At 41.4% G+C, this 15934-nt stretch overlaps 1 long non-coding RNA gene across 4 annotated transcripts in view; it reads right to left on the reverse strand.

The window, feature by feature from the left end:
• LOC143441211 (uncharacterized) overlaps nucleotides 1–15934 on the reverse strand; it is an 89473-nt gene that overhangs the window by 60039 nt on the left and 13500 nt on the right. For 3 of the 4 annotated variants that reach the window (XR_013108441.1, XR_013108440.1, XR_013108439.1), the window contains exon 2: nucleotides 15210–15311. This is a non-coding gene — a long non-coding RNA (uncharacterized LOC143441211). Of the gene's footprint in view, nucleotides 1–6148; nucleotides 9728–15209; nucleotides 15312–15934 lie in introns of those variants that run through there. The other variant, XR_013108438.1, reaches the window with a different exon arrangement.

Genomic DNA, 15934 nt, shown 5'->3' on the forward strand with positions numbered 1-15934 from the left:
CACATCTGCCAACAGCTGGAATTCCAGCCAGCACTGCAGCTTTGCTGTTGGGAGGCATCCCTGGCACAGCCCTTGAGGAAGTAAACAAACTCCACCACACACTCTGACTTCCCTCTGGACTCCATCTGGGGATTCACACCCACACCCCAGATTACCCTCTTCTAACCTTGCAGTAATCCACAGTGAAACTGCTAAGAAGTAGGTTGTTTGTGGCAGACAGTGTGAAAGCCAAGTCTGAAACTTTTAACTATGGCTCAAGAAATCCAGTTCTCAAGAGCTCTTGGGACAGGTCAGTCTTCCTCAAGGGAAGGTTAAATGTACCACTTCCACTCACACCCACCATGATGCTTCTGAATCTGTTGGAACTGTTTCTGAATCACAAGCACTGTCTGCAGGAGCTTTTTTTTTTTTTTTTTTTTTTTTTTTTTTTTTTTTTTTTTTTGTAACAGCCAGGATCTTAGGATTTTATTCTTTTTTATTTTTTTTATTCACCTGCATGCAGTTTTTATTGGATTTACTTCTTTCTTTCTTTCTTTCTTTCTTTCTTTCTTTCTTTCTTTCTTTCTTCCTTCCTTCCTTCCTTCCTTTCTTTCTTTTTTTTCTTTCTTGATATTTTTTTAATTTACATTTCAAATGTTATCTCATTTCCAAGTCTCCCCTCTGGAGCCCCTTATCCCCTGTCCCCTCCCCCTGACTCTCTACCACCCACCCACCCACCCACTCCTGCCTTCCCACCCTGGCATTTCCCTACACTGGGGCATTGAATGCCCTCAGGTACAAGGGCCACTCCTCCAACTTATGTTTAATAAAACCATCCTCTACCACATACGTAGCTGGAGCCATGGGTCCTTCCATGTGTACTCTTTGGTTGGTGGTCCATTACCAGGAGTTCCAGGGGGTCTGGCCAGTTGACACTGTTGCTTCCCCCATGGGGATGCAAACCCCCTCAGCTCCTTCAGTCCCTTCTCCAACTCTTCCATCGGGGACCCTACGCTTAGTCCAATGGTTGGCTGCGAGTATCATCTGTCTCTGTATTTGTCAGGCTCTGGCAGAACCTCTTAGGAGACAGCCATATCAGGCTCTATCAGCAAGCACTTGTCGGCATCTGCAATAGTGTCCAGGTTTGGTGACAGTATATGGGATGGATCCCCAGGTAGAGCAGTCTCTGGGTGGCTTTTCCTTTTGTCTCTGCTCCATACTTTATCTCCATATTTCTTCCTGTGAGTATTTTGTTCCCCACACTTTGGTCTTCCCTCTTCTTGAGCTTCATGTGGTCTGTGAATTGTATCTTGGGTATTTTGAACTTTTGGGCTGATACCCACTTATCAGTGAGTGCATACTATATGTGTTCTTTTGTGACTGGGTTACCGCACTCCGGATGATATTTTGAAGTTCCATCCATTTGCCTATGAATTTCATGAAGTCTCTATTTTTATAAAACCAAGTAGTTCATCCAATGTGATCCTAGCCCTTCCACACACACTGAGGCTACAGAGGTTTACAGAAGTCTGCGTATTAAAGAGCTCACCAAGTCCTGTCAGACTGAGCATTGTCAATGATTGAAAGCATCTCTGGATTCCCTCATCACCACTTACTCACACATAATTGTACAGGAAGAGACTTCAATGACATGAACAAGCCTGTAAAACCTGCACCTCACAGTCTTCACCTCGGCTCAGTCTTCTCTCAAATGTCTTCAGCTGATACTCCTCAAATCAAAGCTCAGCTTCCTCTAGCTCCAAAATAAGCCAAGAGAAATCCTTGACCCATCTGCATGTGCTGAGCTCTCATGTGCTATGAGACCCCTTAATCTCCATGTATGTTTGACTATCTGTGTGTATCACCAGGGTCGCTCTCTATGGCAGGTGAGGTTTTCGGGAGCTATGTCTCTGGCAACAGTGCAGACTCATCAGGTTGTATTTAAGACAGTTGGCACGTCCTCATGGACTTTGTGCTGCAGACAACTGAACTCAGCTCTGACTTCTTACTTTTACTGAGGAAGTGGGTTTTACTTGTCTACAACGCTGTGCCTAATGATGGAGCAGAATGGAAGGACTGTGGAATGTGGGAGGATTATAGATCCATACTACGTTGAAGTGGAAATTTATGGTTTCTTTGGAAATTCAGTTGTGTAACATGATGTTTTTATGGAAGCAGTCTTGTGAGAGGATGTTTGGCTGAAGCAGACACAAGAAATGGCATGTGATGTTTTGCAGGAGCAGACACTTGAGAGGGTGTGTGATGTTTGGAAAGAGTATAAATGGAACCCCATAAACAGTGAGAGCTCTCTCTCTTCTATTGGGACAGCATGCAAAGCTTCCCTGGGCTTCGCTGGACTTCGCTGGGCTTCACTGGCTGCTCAACACTTTGCTGATCTTTTGTGTCCATGCAATGCTTTGCTGGTCTTGCTTTTTCACTGGTCTTCGCTGGTCTTCACTCCATAGAAAGAAATACACCAAAGAAATTCTCGGTATGAGAGACAGAGTGTGAGTGTCTGCATGCACACACATGCACATATTTGTCTGCATGTGCAAGATTGTCCCATGAAGGATGAACACAGAGTGAGAGGGAAATGTGAGGGTGGGGAGGGGGGAGTGGGGGCAGGGGGTAGGTGGGGGCACAGCCTCATAGAAGCATGAGGAGGGGGATGGGATAGGAGGTTTCTGGGTGGTGGGGGGAAGTGGGGTAAGGGGATAAAATCTGAAATGTAAATATAATACCCAATAAAAAATTAATAAATAAATAAATGAGAAATTCTCAGGGTATTCTGGCTGAATCTTGCTGCTTCTGTTGATTCGTGTAAATTTGGTGGAGCCCTGCAGTTTGTGCTTCTGATTTCTGTTTGTTGTTTGCTATTGGAGTGGACTACTGGTATCCTGACAACGAAGAGTGGAATCATCCCCAAAACTATTTCTAAACAGGTCCTCAAACCCCTTTTCCTATTAACCTTCTTTCTTTCCAACCTCTAGCTGGTGGGTTAGAAGGGAGGTTGAAATGTTCAAGAACCCTAAAGTAGGTCAAAGAAAATCTAAGCCTGCACAATGTACACACCAGATAGAGAGAGAGAGAGAGAGAGAGAGAGAGAGAGAGAGAGAGAGAGAGAGGAGAAAGAGAGACACCAGGTTTAGAAGTGGCAGCACAACATACCCTTATGTATAGCTTACACAAGTAGGCTTTTTTCAGTGTTTTAATTACATAAGACATCTGAGGTAAGCTGGTTAGCAACTCCAACTCATAAAGACTTCCAATTTTTTGATTCTTTTGACAATTTTCCTCATGGTTGCAAGAGGACTGCTGGAGTTTCTGTCATTGTACTTCATTTCAAGGGAAGGCAGAAATGACACATGGAGATATTATCAAGGTACATCTTATATATGCATGGACATCTCAAAACATAAACAAAGTATTATATTTTACAAAATGAGATATTCTCAGTTGTGTTTGTCCTCATACCAGAAAGGCAAGCTTTTTTGTCAATTTAATTTAAATATTGTTGCCTATAGCTATTTATCATGTATACTTATGCCTAGAAAAGAAACTGCCAAGGATTGAGGAGGAATTTTGTTAGTCATTGGCTACTCCTGTTTCCCAACCTCAGCAGCATTATCATTTGAGACTGAAAAATGCTTTGGTACCGAAGGATTTTCTGTAGATTACATGGTTTTTAGGAACATTCCTAGGCTATAGTCAAATGTCAATAATATTCAGCGCCCAATTTGACAACCTAAGATGTCACCCCATACTATTCAGTTCACCCTTGGTGAAATGTAAGTGCTCTTGAATGAGAACAAGAAATTAAAACAATATTACCCATTGCAAGTATTGGATACTTGGCTACTGTGAGGAAAAGAGGGATGCCAAAGATGGTGGAACGGGGGAATCCAAGGACCTCTCTGTGTGCCATACCTGTACAGTTGTCACACGCTCCATATCTGTGTGTAAGACTGATAATAGCACAAGAATCTTCCAGGCTGGAGTAACATTTAATTAATAATCAGGACAATCAATGATAACAATCATTGTAATGATCCTTATGGATGAAGTGGGAAGAGTTGATGCTTTACACCACTTTGAAATGTGTGTTTGAATACTAAACGGCACCTTGTTCAAAGAATTATGGTTCACAAGAAAAGAGAAGCCACTCCTTGTATCCACCCTCCCAGGCTGATAGTGTCTTGGAGGAGAATGAACTTCCCATGTTCATCATTAGTTAGGTCTGAACATTGGCAAATAGAAAAACACTTTACACACTTAATCCTGGGATATGAGCTGTTTCATGACTCAGAATTGTCTGAAAGGAGATTATAAAATCTGATATCAGAATTGTTATTCTCCCAGTGGGTGAAGTGTGATACCAGGGAGATCAGAGGATAATTCAAAACAAGACAATAAAAAGTGAACTGGAGAGGTTAGAAAAGGCATGCTTCCTCTTCTTCCTCCTCCTCCTCCTCCTCCTCCTCCTCCTCCTCTTCTTCTTCTTCCTCCTCCTCCTCTTCTTTCTCCTCCTCCTCCTCCTCCTCCTCCTCCTCTTCTTCTTCTTCTTCTTCTTCTTCTTTTTTTTTCTTCTTCATCTTCCTCTTCATCTTCTTTCTCCTCCTCCTCCTCCTTCTCCTCCTCCTCCTCCTCCTCCTCCTCCTCTTCTTCTTCTTCTTCTTCTTCTTCTTCTTCTTCTTCTTCTTCTTCTTCTTCTTCTTCTTCTTCTTTTTCTTCTTCATCTTCCTCTTCATCTTCTTTCTCCTCCTCCTCCTTTTCTTCCTCCTCCTCCTCCTCCTCCTCTTCTTCTTCTTCTTCTTCTTCTTTTTCTTCTTCATCTTCCTCTTCATCTTCTTTCTCCTCCTCCTCCTCCTTTTCTTCTTCTTCCTCCTCCTCCTCCTCCTCCTCCTCCTCCTCTTCTTTTTCTTCTTCTTCTTCTTCTTCTTCTTCTTCTTCTTCTTCTTCTTCTTCTTCTTCTTCCTCCTCCTCCTCCTCCTCCTCCTTTTCCTCCTCCTCCTCCTCCTACTCTTCTTCTTCCTCCTCCTCCTCCTCCTCCTCCTCTTCCTTTTCTTCTTCTTCCTCCTCCTCCTCCTCCTCCTCCTCCTCCTCCTCTTCTTCTTCTTCTTCTTCTTCTTCTTCTTCTTCTTCTTTTTATCATCATCATCATCATCATCATCGTCATCATCATCACTATTTCTTTTCTAATTCATTATAATATATGTTTGAAGTAAACACTGGAGTATGATTATAATGTGTAATTGCAGGAAATATAATTGTGTATAATAATTATTGTAGGTATACTCAAATATTACATAATTATAAACTTTAAATTTGCTGATTTAAGGACATAGTTAAATATCAAAACATGTATTATACTATTTAAAGTTTTAGGTTACTCACCCCTGTCTTTAATTAGACTGTACTTTATATTTTTTAAAAAAGGTTATTTGTACTAATTAAGTCATTCATTTATTATGCATTCAAGTGTCAAATATCATGATGAGTTCTGAAGACACAAAACCAAAAAGTCACGATGCAAAACGGACCGTTATTACTGCTTTAGAAATACCTCAGTCATAGGCAGAGACACTTAATATTTTAACTTGGAGATGAGTGAAAGAGATGCTTGGCTGCATGTCTGTGACTAAGTGAATTCATTTAAAGGAGGGGAAAGTAGAGGCAACGAAGCAAGATGAGCATCCCAGATGTGATCTGGCTGTGGGGAGGAGATGATCAGTCCTCCCCTGGCCAGCCACACAACAGGAGGGAGACACAAGGTGGAAGAGTTTGTAGGAGGGAAGAATCCTGGGCATGGCTTTCAACACACTTATCTCAGTGACCCTCAAGCTATGACTGTCATAACATGTGGAGCAGAGAGTGTGGCAGGACTCTGCCACACTCTCTGATGTGAGAGAAAACACATGTCTGTGTAGAATGACTATTTATGAAGAATCAGGGGAGCCTTGCATACTTACATCCTACTGGCACAAAATGCTAATACTAGATGAACCCAGAGTCTCCTGTGCACACACTGGGGCAAGGCTTCTCCTCTTATCAATACCCAAGGAGATAAAATCAAAACACAAACATGACCATTTTCATTTAAAAACTACAACAAGGCACAGCATTTAAAAGCACAGACTCAGAAGCCAGAACTTGCATTCAAAACAGGAGTCCAACTTTTATTATTTGTGTACCAGTCAACAAGGTCACAGACCTCAGTTTTTCTAGCTATAAAATGGATTAACTGAAGTACCTCCTTCATAACCTCTTTATGATGATTAAATGAGACAATATGAATAGAATGCTGGAAAAAAAGTTCCTGGAATGAAGAAATAGTGTAGAGCTGACTGTGAAGGAAGCTACTGTTGGCATCCTGTCCATATGCACACTTGGGACCAAGTATCCACTTCTTGGTCCTAAGAGATTTCAGCATAATCTGATCTTGAGGCTGTTTCCTACCCTGTTTGAGAAGTCTGTGGGTTATTTGCTCTATGCTGGGAACAGTTTTTTTGCAATGGAGAAACCAGAGGCACATGCTCACAGTCTCTCTTGTAGTTATAGAGCACATCTCCTTTGAATTCCCTTTACTGGAAGGCCGTTCCATTTCTGAACTTGAGCAATAGTGAAACATGGTCAGAGGGAACAATTAAGAAAACTCTGGCCCAAGTAAATTCTCCCAAATTGGGCCACACGTAGCAATTCTGACCTTAGATGCCTATCAACCAGTACCCTCTTTCTCCAGGCATCTCTGAAACACTCTTTTGTGGACCACTATGATGCTGTACCCATAACAAAGCAGGAGTCTTGGTAGACATAGCCAGAGTTTTTTCATTCTGCTCTAGAGAGGAAGGCTGGGGCTATTGGATGTTTCTAGAACCCCACTGCTTCTCCTCTCCATTCGACTAACAAGAAGGTCTCATTCACTCTATTACAATCCTGGTGTCCTTCCCATATTATTCCTGGCACATCTTGTGCTTTGTAACAACATGAAACATCCCCGAAAGACCTTGGGTTATGTTTATTTGACTTTCCTTCAAAAAATAAAAAGAATAAAGCCAGAAAAGAAGCAAGGCTGAAAACAGGATTATTTTCCAGACCAAGTTGAAGGAGGGAGCCTGTGGTGAAGGCTGAGATGGACAGGGCTGGCTTCCAGCTGGAACACATGGGTGATGGCTTTTCTCTATGACTATAGGAACATAGACTGATTGGTCTGGTGTTAGGCTTGGAGCTTCTCCTTTTCCTTTCACAGAAAACGCAGGGGTTTTCTGGGACTTTGAGAACTCCCAGAGCCATGTGGGTTTGGTGATTTTCCTGGCCTGTTTGAATGTACAATCTCCAGGGACTTTCTGAAGCCAGAAAGAATGACTGAAGTAAAAGTTGGTTTAATTTTAAAAAAAAATTAGGTTTTGATGAGTTTCAAGAGTCTTTTTATGTAGTTCAGGTTGACCTCAAGTTTGTTGTGAACCCATATCTCACCTTCTGAGTACCAGAACTCCAGGGTGAGCCATCCTACCCAATTCAGATAGCTTAAGCCTTTGCACCTCAGGAAATGAAAACAGAATGAGGAAATAGTTCTTATTTTCCCTGTTGTTGGTGCCAGTCCATAGGAGAAACCTGCTTGTTGCAACAAGCAAGAATTCAAGTTTCCTGAGGGCCACAGAGTAGACAATAATGTCCTTGGAACAGGTCTCAGATGCTCACAAAAGAAATTAAATGATTTTAACTCTACCAACCATTAGATTTTTAGCCACTTCAACATAATCCAACACAAAGGAGTTTTTCTTGGAGGTAAAGAGATGAAATATTGAGGAGGGGAGTGACCTGAGCAATAATCAGAAAAATTCAAGAGACACAGGACACAGCCTTATGGTAAACAGAATAAATCCTTTAGGCCAGGCAGCACTGATGAGTTATAGGTTCTGAAAACCAAATAGATTTCAGTCAAATAATAAGATGGAATCAGAGTCCATCAGTTCTGAGAGAGGAAGAGATTGTTAGCTAGTGATGAAGACTTTATATCTGAGGTTTGCATGAAGCCAAACCGTGGAAACAAGGGCTCAACTTATCAACACTACTAAGGACAGAATCTATGCCTACAGGATTCTGATGGCAGAATTGAAAATCCAGAGGATTCTGAGCTCTTGTTGGAAGTTCACCCTGTCCTCATTCATAATGTGATACTGGAATCTGGAGGGAAATAGATCATAAGATTTGGTTGACTTGTGTACTCAGTTTATCGCCAAACTGCAGTACATATAAACATGACTCTCTGGCTGAGAGATTCTTCTGGCTCGGTTGAGGCTGAGTGCTCTAGAATAGCCTCCTCATGCATCTAGTGGTCAATGCAAAGTCAGTTGAAGAAGGTGAAATTACTAAGCTAGCTGTGTGCCTTTCATTGTCAAATGGGCTAACTATCAACACATAATGTTGGTCCCTAAGTTCTTGAGAATGGTCACAGAGGGCCATCTCAGTGTGTACTCAGTTTCTGAATATTAGCTGGCATCTCATTGATCAAAGAGAGTCATAACAACAATTTGGAGATGGTGCAGGAAGGCATGACATGGACAAAAGGAAGAAAATAGCATTAGTTTATCTTTCAATAAAATACCAAAATCTCCCCCATTTCCTCCTTGCTGTTTGCTCTTTACAGAAACCCCTGGATCTATCCATAATGACTGGGTGCAAAGAGCTCGTTAGGGAGGATTTGCCTCTATAATAGACGTTCAGACATTTTGGGTCTAGAATCAACTGGGTTGAAGTAACTTAGGTAGGTTAGCATGTTCTACATGCTGGCCACTGAAAAAGCAGTAATGTGTCAATTGTACAGAAAAGTTAGAGGCACAAGGCTGCATTTACTTTCCACATTTAACTGCTGAAGGCACTCCTTTTCCAAGAAGACTTTTTTTTTTCTGTAGTCTTTTGTTCTTTTGATTGAAACTTAATCAGCTTCTTGTTTGACAAAAATGACAAGCTGCGTGAAAGGGGAAACAAGAGTTTGGGTTCTGCTAATCCTAAGTCCTATCAAACATTAGAAGAAAATAAGCACTTTCTACATAATGTTCTCCACTTTGTGTTTTAGACTCAAATTTATCACTTAAAGAAAGAGAGGGGGAAAACACACTGTTTAGACTTTGTGAAAAGAAAAAGGAACAGGGAGGAAATTAACTCTTTCTCTCTGAGGATTTGTGCATTAAGGTTTTGTTGTTGTTGTTGTTGTTTGTTTTGTTTTGTTTTTTAACCGATATTATCTTAAATTTGTCCGGATAGAGACACGAGAGAGTAAAAGTCGGGCAGGTCACATCCAGATGATGAGCTCTGACGTTTGTCTGCCTGTGTCAGAGAAGGTCCTCTGCAGCTCACTGGCTCCCATGTCTCAGCCAAAGTACGGAAATTGAATCCTAAGAGTATGCCCTCGTGCTGAATTTCATGAAGACAGCCAGCATTTCTAATTCTTTTACCAGGAGAGTATTCCATGTAGATGTAAAAATACATTTATCTCAGCCATGTGCCTATGCACAGTGAGACCTTACACAGACTATATCCACTCTCTACCCTGCACCCATCTCTGCATCTTCTTTCTGACTTTGAAGAGAAATGGAGAGATTTCAAGTAGGGCATGGGTATTGATATTCATAGCAGAAACACAGTACTTAGTGAATACTTAGCAAATGCTTATGTCATGTTTTCTTCTCTCTTCCCTTCATTGATTTCCATAAGGCTCCAACTTTTCCAACAGGCTAGTCTATCACCCCTGGAAGAAAAAAAAAAAAGCCATACCATGTATCTGTATAATTAACATTTGACAGATACTCAATGGCTTTGGTGGTGGCTTGTCATGTGATAGGCATCCAGCTTAATCCCAGCTAGTGAGACACATGGGAGATCCTATCTTTCCCTAAGCTATAGCTAGAAGGTGAAGAGCCTGAGTCTGAGACCCAGAAGCATGGTTTTCTGAACCCATATGCTTTTCCATTAAACAGCCAGTCTTTGCTAATATAAACCTATTTATTCACTCACTCATTAGTGTTTCAAAACTATCTCTTGATAGTCTATGGTTGTGAATTACGATGATGACAACCCCATATCTTGGACTGCCATTCTGCCCTCTCTGAGTGGCATGCCAATGGCACTCAGATACCTTAGTGGTGAGGCAGACGTGCAGCCCAACACACACATGCCAAAGCACTGGAACCAGAGCCTGGTACTAATATATGAGAAGGTGGGTATCAATAAATGTTCCTGAAGATATCTTAGAGAAAAGGAAGATTCTCGTGCACTAGTATGTTTCCAGAGGATCTTATAGGAAACAGATGTGAGGCTGAGAACAGGAGGCTAAGAGAAAGTAGGTAACCCCGGGAAGAGGCTGTTAGCAAACAGCTGAACACAGAAGACCCTTGTGACAATGACAAGCAGCTGAAAGAGATCATCTGGGTGTGAAGAGCTCCACAATTAAACCTTGACCCTAAACCATGTGACCATGAAGCCACATCCAAGAAGCTGCTCAATGTCCTTGTCATCCTCAGAGAGGGGAGGGTGTCTCTTTCCAAGACATCATGAAGGTCAAAGTAAATCATGTATGTGAACATGACATTGTTGCTGCTGTGTATGTATGATGCAGCTTCAATCAACTGTGGTTAATGTATTAAACAATAGAGAACGTGGAGAACATTGGTCATACTTTATAAAGTTCGGAAGTATCCATCACGGCCCATTGCCCAGGTGTCACTGGCCTTCTGGTTGCCTCCACAGGCTGGTTGACACCACATCAAGTGTGGGCCTTGAGGCTACCTCTGATTTTAAGGAATCTATTCACTGCCCTTAAGAGAGCCTGTTCTCACCCACAGGAGATTGTTCCAGTACAAAATAGGTCTCATCTCACTAAACGCCAGCATAGATTGAGTATATAGAACCATCATGGCTAAGGTAGTTTAATGATTTGAAAATTCCAAATAGTTTGTCTCTCTTTGGAAGTTCTACACATAAAGCATGACTTAAAGACAGATACATTTCCTGAGCCAGGGCTGGCTTGCTACTCCCAGGCATAGTCAAACATAATTGTCTCCACAGTATGAGCCAGTGTTATGGATTTTCCAGACACTAGTCCGAGATAAACATGAGGCTTCTTTTCAGTCAATGAAATGGAAGGAGAGGACTACACGATGAACTGAAGATACAAACATTTTACAGTATATGGCTTCATCTTTCCAGCTAGACTTAGATCGCCAATGACAGTTCATTTTACTACACCTGTAAATTCTATCACTTGGCAGAATCAACCTTCTGTAGCTATAGATAATGATTGAATGTAGCAGATAAGAGTAATCAGCCCATCAGATCTGCTTTTGAGAGAATCTGGACACTTGCAGGAACAGCCCTAAGAGGTGAGTCCCTAGGAAGAAGGGAGAAGCTATCATACAAGGAGACAAACTCTAAATGCCCCCAAAAGAAGTATAGGAAAAGTCATACTGCTTCAAGCCAATACAGATAGGAAGAATATGGGTCTTTCCAAAGAACAGAGCTTCCCAGAATGAACAGCATTCATGTTTTCAAACTCCTCTGCCTTCCCAACCAATCGTGGAGAAGCCAAGACAGACAGAAGTTCCGCACTTCACTGAAGAAAACCATAGAATAGGTGGCATATGAACCCAGAAGTCCCAGGAATCTTTAGTGTGACTAGTCTGACCTTCATAAGAAATGAAAAGGGGAAGATAGAGGAGCAGGAGAGTTAGATATTATAACATAAATTAACACCAGAATCTTGGGCAAATGGTGCCAAATTCTTAGTGGAAGCTTTGTCATATACCAAGTGGAGTCGGTTCCACCTCTAACAAGAAATCTCACATTCATAGGTGAAACACGAAGCTCTCAAATTTCTTTCTCCTTAAAAAATAAAAATATAAAGGCAAGAAAGACAAGGAAAGAAAGGGAGAAGAAGTGAGAGAAGTAACAGAGAGAGGGAGAGTGAATTTCCACAAATAAAAAGAAAGGAAAGAAAATCCCCCAAGAAACCCAGCAGCTAAATCTCTTTCTTTCCTTTTTAATCTTGCGTTGGATGTTCTGGTAAAATCATTACAAAGGCCGTTTATTTTTAAAATTGAAAGATTGGGAAGACTCATAATGAGATATTATGTGTAAAAGTTGCACATAAATTTCCTCTTGTCATATTTTGGGCTTCACTAACGCATCCCCTTGGCAGGACAGAGAGAAGTTGATCGCTTTAGTATAGATTGTGCACGCCTCAGAAATATTGCCCTAGGAGAGAGCTCCTGGGTGGCTGACTTGGCTCCATGCTGATTGAGAAATTAGCTGGGCTTTTATTGGCCACACTAAATTGTTCTCAGGAAAAAAAAATACATTTTTATTACAGAACAAGGGGCAGATGATTGAAACAAGCCTGCCTTCTCTTCTGTCTGGAGCTGCGTTTTAGATTCGTTAAGTATACTCTCTTCTCTGGGTTTCTTGCTGGTGTTTAATGGGGGCGTGCAATATCCACCAGTAAAGAAATTACCTCATTTCTCTTGGCATCCTCAGGGATTCCCTGATCCTTTAATAATGTTCTGTTTGAGTTCTCCTGTGTATATAAGTGGGCAGTGCAAGGGAAGTGGAGACTTTGCATAATATTTTTACTCCAAGGTTCTGAGAATGGGGTGGGGGTGGGGACTAAGAGTTGTAGAAGGGATCGGGGAAACTGAGAACCTAGTCACTAGCCTTTGGGTCCAGAGCTGAAGTTCATGTTCATGCCAGAAAGATATCCTCTGATAGCCAACCAAAGGTAGCCCATGACAAGGAGCATGTGATATGTCTTGTGCATACAAAGCTGAATGGATCAGATGTGGCTAGGAGAGCAAAAGGAATCATTTGTTTCTAGACAGTGCCCAAACTCACATCTGTTTGGCTTCTGTCTCTTGATGAGAGCTTGTTTTTTGTTTTTTTTGTTTTTTTTGTTTTTTTTTGTTTTTTTTTTTTTTTTTTTTTTTTTACTCTGACTTCCACCTGAGTTTTGTAATGGAGACTTGAGGGGCTTCTTCAGTTCTGAAAGTTTCATTGCCCCTGTAAATGTGTCTACAAATACTCTGTCTAACCATTCTCCTCAGGCCAAGCAGGCTCTTACTTAGACTTTGCTATGCCTTGTTACATACTTTTACCATGAGAACTACTATGTTCCTATGGATGGGAACAACTAGCTGATTTCTGAAACTTATCTAAAGATTACTTACATCTATTAAATGTTAAAAGCCAGACATACGATCTTATCCAAGGTAAATTAATTGGCCCACACAGAACTATTGGGGAGTTAGAGAAATGGATTATACAGCCAACTGAACCATTTCATTAACCTCTTCAATCTGATCCATGAATTTTTAAAAAGCCTTCTAAATTATAGAATTGCACATGCATGTGCAATATGATAGAGCAGTTAGTATATCAAATTTGAGATTAAGTCAGACCAACCTATGCTGTATATCTGCCACATTCCAAATCCGAGCCCTTAAGAAAACCATGTGAGTTTTCTGATCCTGTTTCCTCTCACATAACACTGAAGACAACCCCACACTAATGATGAGGATTTTACATATGATATATTTAATCATTATATATAAATTAAGTAAAACATTTAACTTAAACATTAAGTTTATAACTCTATTGATATAGTAAAATATGCACAGTATATATTAAAGTATACTTAATGTAAATAAATCATTACCAAGCCTGGTGCACAATAGAAACTCATTAAATGTTAGAAACTGTTCTTGCCCATTATCAGCTCCTTGGCTGAAAGGTAGACTTATTTTCCCCACAAGCTAAATCTGACAACAGAGCCAAGTCTCACAAGAACTTAGTGGTTAAGCTAAGACAGAAAACATAACCTTTGATTACTTATCCTCCTTCGCTAAACTTCAGACCACACTGGCTCCTATTAAAACTAATTTTTGTTCTCTTCGAATGGAGATTTAAATTTGTCATGCCTCCCTAAGCCACTGGATCCCAAGCCCTATCACTGATTGTTCCGTTGGGAAGCCAACACTACTCGAGGTAATTAATCCACTGCAGGTTCCCCTACCAAGACTAGGAAGGAAACGCCAAATTCTGCTTGGTTTCTTTCTAATTAGGAACAGAGAGTGGGAGAGAAGGAAAGAGAGGGAGAGAGACGGACCAGGGACGGGAAGGGGTTGAGCTAAGTGGGGCGTGGTTCACATGTGTTCTCAATCATGACCACACAATGAAAATGTTTTCTTTCTGGAGCAATCAGGCAAAATCTTGGAAAGATGAACTTTTTCCCCCTTGTATGTACAATAATAACAATATCCAAAATTTGAGGTTTTTTTTTCAATCTTGACACACTTTGGCTTTGAATAGATTGGAAAAGATCCATACTCTGATGACCTGTTTGTGACCCATTTCCCCAAGGTCTCAGACCTTCATTCCATAACAATAGCCAAACAGATATCCGAGGCAAATTGTGTGTCATGGTCTGTCCTAAAGGTTTTGTATACATTTTCTCAAGTTCAGCATCTTTCAGCAATACTACCATTTGGCATTATTACCTCCTTCAGACATATAGAGAACCTGAGGCACAGAGAACTCAAGTAACCTATACACCATCAATGAGCTAGTATGAGATAGTGATTGGGTCTGTACTCTGGTTGTTGTACCTTGATTCTGGCCTAATCAATACCCACAATTCTAACCACATACCTGCATGGTAGAATGAAAAGCAGAAGCAGACACAGAGCAAAGATCCAAAGAATAAGAGCCAGACAGCTTAGATGAATACTTTCAGGAAAAGAGATATTATCAGAAGACTGGATGCCAGACTGTCTTGTGTGGCTGGGCTCTGCCTTTCTACTCTAGTATTTTCCTAGTTCATGGACAGTTGAACTGTCACCCCTGCCTCTGTTCCCTCTGCTGTCACCCCTTGTACCTATGTTCTTCACTTTGATTGACATCCAGACTTTCATTCTCTAACACTCTTGACCTTGAATTATGTTTCTAACCTGCATTTCCCCCAGGCTCTGACCTATGGATTTCTAGTTCTGGCCAAGTACCCTCATCCTGGTTCCTAATTGCTCCCATTGCTTTACTATCTACTCTGACGGTTCAGTTCCTGGACTGGCCTTTGCTCTAATTAACTGCAGCTTGGATCTCAGAAACACAGATCCGAGTCCTTTTCCAGTCACTAGAGTAGCCCAGATTGACCTCCGTGGGCTAAAAGTAGAAGACATCACACTCACCTGTTGAATAGAGAGCTTGATGTAAAACTCACTGTGTGAGCTGGTTCATATGTCATAGACATGGCACTGCCAGGAGAAGATCCTCAGGGGCCAGGCCATCTGCTGAAAAAGCAAGCGTAAATGGAGGGATAGATAGAAGGAGGGATGGTATCTGACCTCTGATTCTTCCAGGGTTACATTTTTGGATAGTGGTGTTCAGAGGCTTAGGGAAACCATCATTCCAGGAACAGCTGGCAGAGCTGGCACTCCTGGAGCAATTGATGGCCTTCCGGGCCAGAGATTAAGTTTAGGTCAGTAAGACAGGCAGAGGTCTGGATACATAGCAGTGTTTCAAAGATGTGTCTGAGCTGACTAAGAAGGAAAGAGCTGAATAATCTGTGAAGAGCAGTGACGGTGAAGACACCCTGGCATGCACTTCCCAATCAGTGTGCAGAGTTCATCTCAGAGGCAGCCTTTCCCGTAAGAGTAGAGGACACTGGGGGACACCTTAATATCTCTGAGGATCAGAAGGCAGAGTCCTTCTCCTCTGAACTCTCTGGATACATCCATAGATATGTGTATTAGATTTGATAAGAAGGGTGTTCAGAGGAAGAACAGCTATGTACCTTATACCTGCTAGCTACTACTGTTTGTGTTTGAATGCTTTGGATGGATTGCTTGGACTCTTTCATGGAAATTCTAGAAATTACATGCGCATATACCCTTCTCTGTGTTCTAATTCATCT

The sequence above is a fragment of the Arvicanthis niloticus genome, chromosome 2, assembly GCF_011762505.2.
Source record: "Arvicanthis niloticus isolate mArvNil1 chromosome 2, mArvNil1.pat.X, whole genome shotgun sequence".
Lineage (NCBI taxonomy): Eukaryota > Metazoa > Chordata > Mammalia > Rodentia > Muridae > Arvicanthis > Arvicanthis niloticus.